This window comes from Gadus morhua, chromosome 5 (genome assembly GCF_902167405.1).
Source record: "Gadus morhua chromosome 5, gadMor3.0, whole genome shotgun sequence".
Classification (NCBI taxonomy): domain Eukaryota; kingdom Metazoa; phylum Chordata; class Actinopteri; order Gadiformes; family Gadidae; genus Gadus; species Gadus morhua.
The window spans coordinates 23,636,708-23,643,010 of record NC_044052.1 but is presented as its reverse complement, the minus strand read 5'-3'; positions in this window follow the sequence as shown (position 1 = coordinate 23,643,010).

The window sequence follows — 6,303 nt, the reverse complement described above, 5'->3', positions numbered from 1 at the left end:
TGTATTCATTCCACACAACGAACAGAAAAGAATCACTGGCGAGCTTATATTCAAAAGCCTCCATGGTGCATGTGAAATGTGTGTTTGTGTGATGGGCATGTGTCTGCACAGTGTACGTGTGTGTGCATGTGTTTGTGTGTTGAAAATGTGTGCGCATTGCTGTTGCGTGTACGAAAACGACACATTTTCATCCTAACGTTACCTGGGATTAACGTTTTTGTGCGCAATTAGCGCGTGTGTGTGTCTGTGTGTGAGCGTTGTGTGTGTGCGCATTCGTGTGAGTGTATGTGTGTGTGTGGGCATGTGTGTGTGCGCATTCGTGTGCGTGTATGTTAGTGTGTGTGAGCATGTGTGTGTGTGCACAAAAGATCACATGATTTCCAGAATTACACTCACACTGCAACGGTAATGCGGCACGGGATATTTTATAGTCCACGGGCACAGGTACCTGTTTTTACCATCACGGTGTCTGTGTGCGTGTGTGTAGTGTGCGCGTGTGTGAGTGTGTGAAGTGTGCTCGTGTATACGTGTGTGTGCGTACGTATGTGGGTGTGTGTGTACCTGTATACGTGTGTGTGTGCTTGTACATGTGTGTGCATATGTTTGTGTGCGTGTGTGAGTGAGTGTGTTCTTGTGCTTGTGCATATGTACGTGTGTGTCTGTACGTGTGTTTGCATGCGTGCGTGTGTGTATGCGTGTGTGTGTGTGCTTGTCTACTGCGCGTGTGTGAGTGTGTGTGTGCTTGTGCGTGTGAATTCGTATGCACGTCTGTGCGTGTGAGTGTGCGATGTGTACGCGTAGGTACTACGTGTGTACATGTGTGTGTGTGTGTGTGTGTGTGTGTGTGTGTGTGTACGTGTGTGTGTGTGTGTGTGTGTGTGTGTGTGAACGTGTGTGTGTGTGTAAGTGTGTGTGAGCTCACCAGCCCCCATCACCTCCTGCCGTGACCAACAGTGCGGCGGTCTGAGTGTGAATTGGATTATCTGCGGGTTTCTATTATCCAGCCGGACCGGACCAGGGCGGCCGGTTCGCTGCCCCCAATCCCCCCCCCTCCCCCCTCCCCCCTCCTCACCCCTCTCCCCCCTCCACCCCCTGCCACTCACAATACGTTGCATCTCTCGGTCCGGTCCGTTCAAAACGCGACCGTTATTTAAAACGTAAAACGTTATTTTCCGTTGATCGCAGGACGGTGGGATTTCGTTGTGTCGTGTTTCGGTCTGAGCGCAGGCGGTTCGGGTTAAAGTCGGAGTCAGGCGCCGATGCGGAAAAAAGAATCGGTCGGAACCCGCACAGGAAAGGGGGGGGGGGAAGAAGCGGCCATTTTGAGGAGGCGCCTCGGCGACATGGCGGACGAACCCGAACCCGCCATCGACGGCGCTTAACGTTAAAATGAGCGAACGGACGAAACGCAAACGGGTGAGAACGCAAAAGACGACAAGAGAGAGAGAGAGAGAGAGAGAGAGAGAGAGAGAGAGAGAGAGAGAGAGAGAGAGAGAGAGAGAGAGAGAGAGGGAGAGAGAGAGAGAGAGAGAGAAACGGAAACAGGATAGGGAGGGAGGGGGGGTGGGGGAGGGCGAGAGAGAGAGAAAAGGGGGAGGCGGGCGAGCGGGACGATGAGGAGGGGATAAACGTCCGGTACCGGCACAGCGGGAAGTCCGACAAACCCAAAGTCCGGCGCAGTGGAAACAGGCATGACCAATCAAAAGTGCATGGCAACAGCTGTGACGCAGGTATGGAAGGTACTCCCCCCCCCCCCCCCCCCAAAAAAACCGCAATGCCAAAACTACAAATGTCTGTGTGTTGGAGCGCGTCGGAGTGTGTGTGTGTGTGTGTGTGTGTGTGTGTGTGTGTGTGTGTGTGGGGGGGGGGGAGGGGGGGGGGGGGGGCAAAGACAGGTGTCAGTACCAGTGGACCCTCGACCCTCGACCCGAGAGAGAGACAGAGACAGAGACAGAGAGAGAGAGGGAGAGAGATTTGTTGCTTTAGTTTCAATGCGTTTTTGATGGTCTTTTCTCCCTTCTTTCGGTAACTTGTTCTCCCCCCCCATCAGAAGCCCGGCGACCCCCCCACAGACCGCCCGCACTGGGGTAGATTTACCCCCCCTCTGACGCTCACATGTCAACGCCAGCGAGGGGGGGCGAGACGGAGGGAGGGAGACATGCAGACAGAGAGAGAGAGAAAAAGAGAGAGAGAGAAAAGACTATAACGAAAGAAGGACGGCAAAAGGGAAGATAAAAAAGGAAAGAAGAAAATACACAACGGGCGAACGAGAAGCAGAATGTACCCTTTTGCATGTTAAATATTACAGGAGGCTGCTGTGGAACAGTGATGCAGGCAGAGAGAGAGAGAGAGGGGAAGAGAGAGAGAGAGAGAGAGAGAGAGAGAGAGAGAGAGAGAGAGAGAGAGAGAGAGAGAGAGAGAGAGAGAGAGAGAGAGAGTTTTTGTGTGTGTGCAGTGCAAAAAAGAGAGGGTCTTTTTAGACAGACTAATTCAACCGTGAGTGAGTGAGAGGGAGCACTTTGGCTGCTTATTTATCTACCTGAGAGAGAGAGAGAGAGAGAGAGAGAGAGAGAGAGAGAGAGAGAGAGAGAGAGAGAGAGAGAGGGAGAGAGGGAGAGAGGGAGGGAGAGAGGGAGGGAGAGAGGGAGGGAGAGAGAGAGGCCAGCCTGTCACAACCCATTACCCGGACGGCCCCGGGTGCTATGCCCCATGTCAATGAGCGCCCGCTGAAGATGCCCTGTGTTCCGGTGTGGGTTCTCATGTGTGTGTGTGTGTGTGTGTGTGTGTGTTTTAGTTCTTTCCATGGGAATACTTTGGTCTGTCTGTGTGTGTGTGTGTGTGTGTGTGTGTGTGTGTGTGTGTGTGTGTGTGTGTGTGTGTGTGTGTGTGTGTGTGTGTGTGCGCATGGGTTTGTGTGTGTCTGTGTGCGCTCTTCGTGCGTGGGACTGTGTGCGTCTGTTTGTGTGTGTGTGTGTGTGTGTGTGTGTGTGTGTGTGTGTGTGTGTGTGTGTGTGTGTGTGTGTGTGTGTGTGTGTGTGTGTGCGCGTGGGTTTGTATGTGTTTGTGTGTGTGTGTTTGTGTCTGCGTCAGTGTGTTTGTGCCTTTGTGTGTTTGCAGGTCTTTGGACGTCTTCAATAGTGTGTGTGGGTGCACTTCTAACTGTGTGCTATTGGCAGCGGCATAATGAACACACTGGCCCGTTTAACACACTTAAATTAGCCAAACACAAAGGTTGAACGTTGTGGGAGTGTTTGTGTGTTTTCTTTTTCCTGGTGTGTGTGTGTGTGTGTGTGTGTGTGTGTGTGTGTGTGTGTGTGTGTGTGTGTGTGTGTGTGTGTGTGTGTGTGTGTGTGTGTTTTGTTATGTTTTGTGGGGGTGCTTCAGTTTGGCATGTGTATGAGTTTGAAGCGTGTGTTTGCGTGTTTTCCGTTTGATGCGAGTGTGATGGTGACGTGACGGCGGCACGACGCCCTCATTGTGGGTCCACGGCTCACAAAAAAGCGTCAACAAACACAATGGCTCGAGAAAACGTCACAGACCTGAAACAACGCAACGCCGATTAAAAAGGTCTGGACGTCCACCAGAATACAACAGTAGTTCCCTGTGAGGACGACTTTCTTAAAAACAAATGTTAACAGCCTCTTCCATCCAGGCCTGAACTAAGTCTCCCATTCCTCATAAACAGACGACCAGAGGCAGTCACGCACCCCAGCATGGGCCTGTAACACACCTCCAAAACACCGACCCTCGGGGACTTACTTGGGGTTCGAGCTGTTCCAATACACCGCGTGTCGGTCAAAGATGATCTTCTCCTCCGCCCAGACTCCGCACAGCCACGACGCGACGGCAAGCAGCACCACCGCGTCCGCCGCGCACCGCCGGCCCGTGGGCCACAGCATCGTAGAGATCCACGGGGAGTGAGGGTCTGCCAGGGGGGTCAAGAGACTGATCCACCGGTCCGCACCTAGTTCATCAATGTCCTCCTTCTCTTTCTCCTCCTTCTTCGTCGTCCTGGGAGACGCGCTCCGGTCTCATCGAGCTGTGCTCCGGTCGCGGTACACTCGGGGGGGACGGGGGGGTTCAAGTCATGCTGGTTCGTTAAACAGGAAAAAGAGAAAAAAATCACCAGAACAAAAATCTCGACGGGGGGATCGAGGATGGGGGGGGGGGAGACAGACTCGCGTGGTATTCACACGTGCGTTGGCGGGATGCTGCGAGTGCGTCTTCCGAGCGAGGTCCGAAACTTTTCTCCCATCACGCGCCACCCGGAGGAAGAGTCTGTAAGGGAAGGGGGGGGGGGGGGGGGGGGGGTCTCCCGGTGGGACGGGGAACCTTCACGGGGATGTCTTCACGGGGAACAGCAGTCTCGACCCCGGCTTTTACCGGAGGCTCGCGGTGGCACTCGGTCCGAGGTGGTCTGAGGAGTGTTGAGAAACGGACGTATTGTGTTGACCCATATCCCGGGTGATGCTGGTGCTTCTCTCCTCCTCCTCCTTCGCCTTCGTCGTCTCACTCTAAAGCAAAAGATGCGATCTCTTGGTCGCTGGTGAAAAGCAAAACGCGCCCTGAACCGGACGCCACGCTGAACCGTCCGCTCGGACCCACGATGCCGTCAGATTGTCCCGGATCCTTCGCGGTTCTCGCAGCACGTACAACTCCGTCCGCCTCCACGACCCTCGAGTCTCAGTCCGCGTCCCCCGCTGCTGCCACTGGCTCGCGTCCAACGTCACTTCATCGCGCACGCGGTGTTCGTGTCGTGAGTTGTTTTCGTGTGTGTGCCTGTGTCTGTGTGTGCCTGTGTGTGTGGGTGCGCGACACGCTGGCCGGTACGCGGAGAGATGTCTGATGACGGGATTCGATTCAAAACTGCTCCGAAGCCGCCACCGATACCGCGACGTCACACCGGCATGAGACGGAGTGGAAGTGGAGACCCTCCTCTCGCGGACAATCAGCGTCCTCTCTCTCTCTCTCTCTCTCTCTCTCTCTCTCTCTCTCTCTCTCTCTCTCTCTCTCTCTCTCTCTCTCTCTCTCTCTCTCTCTCTCTCTCTCTCTCTCTCTCTCTCTCTCTCTCTCGACGTCCCTCTCCCTCTCTACCCTCTCCCTCTCTCCCCCCCTCTCTCTCCCTACTCACTCTCTACATCCCTCTCTCCCTCTCTCCCCCTCTCTCTCTCCCTCTCTCTCTCTCTCTCTCTCTCTCTCTCTCCCCCCCCCCCCCCCCTCTCTCTCTCTTCTCCCCCCCCCCCCCCCCCCCCCCCCCCCCCCCCCCCCCCCCCTCCCCCCCCCCCCCCCCCCCCCCCCCCCCCCCCCCCCCCCCACCCCCCCCCCCCACCCCCCCCCCCCCCCCCCCCCCCTCTCTCTCTCTCTCTCTGGGTGTGCTGTTATCTTCACCTCTGAGGAATCACTGCAGCCTAACTCCTAAAGGACCACAATCTGCTGCCAGTGTACCAGTAGACCAGTAGACCAGTAGACCAGTGTACCAGTAGACCAGTAGACCAGTAGACCAGTGTACCAGTAGACCAGTGGCAGTGGACCAGTAGACCAGTAGACCAGTAGACCAGTGGACCAGTAGACCAGTGGACCAGTAGACCAGTGGACCAGTAGACCAGTGGACCAGTAGACCAGTGGACCAGTAGACCAGTAGACCAGTAGACCAGTGGACCAGTAGGTCGGCTGTAGCGGCTGTAGTGACTTACAGCCGCTGACCCCTGGATCCCCCCCCCCGCCTGTTCTGTGTGTGTGTGTGTGTGTGTGTGTGTGTGTGTGTGTGTGTGTGTGTGTGGGGGGGGGGGGCTTGAGGAGGGCGGGGTGCTTGTAGAGGGAGGGGGCCCGAGGGGGGGGGGGGGGGGCCGAGACCCTCTTGAGATTGAGCAGACAATTATTCAGACGGTGAACGGAATCCAATTCCCATGAATGTCTATTGAGTTTACAACCCCCCCCCCCCCCCCTCTCTCTCTCTAACACCCCCGTCTCACACACATGCGGCGGGCTCGGGCCAATATTGATGCACTTCCAGAGTGCATTGATAAACTCCCCCCCCCCCCCCCCCCCCCCCTCCCCGACCCACTGACTCGTTCCAAAGCAGAAAGGCGGATCTTCTAACGTTACACCGGGAGCAGGCCGGCTTCTGCAGCCCGCTCTCCCCGTTGTAGTCGACTGTAGCTCTCTCGCTGGAAGCAGCAAAGTGCCCTACTTTCTTTCCTGTGGTCCGCTCAGACTGCAAAGTAATGCCTATAATTCAGGCTTGGTGAATTCAGGCAGGGGGGGAGGGGAGGAGAGAGAGAGGGGAACGAACCCCCAGTACCC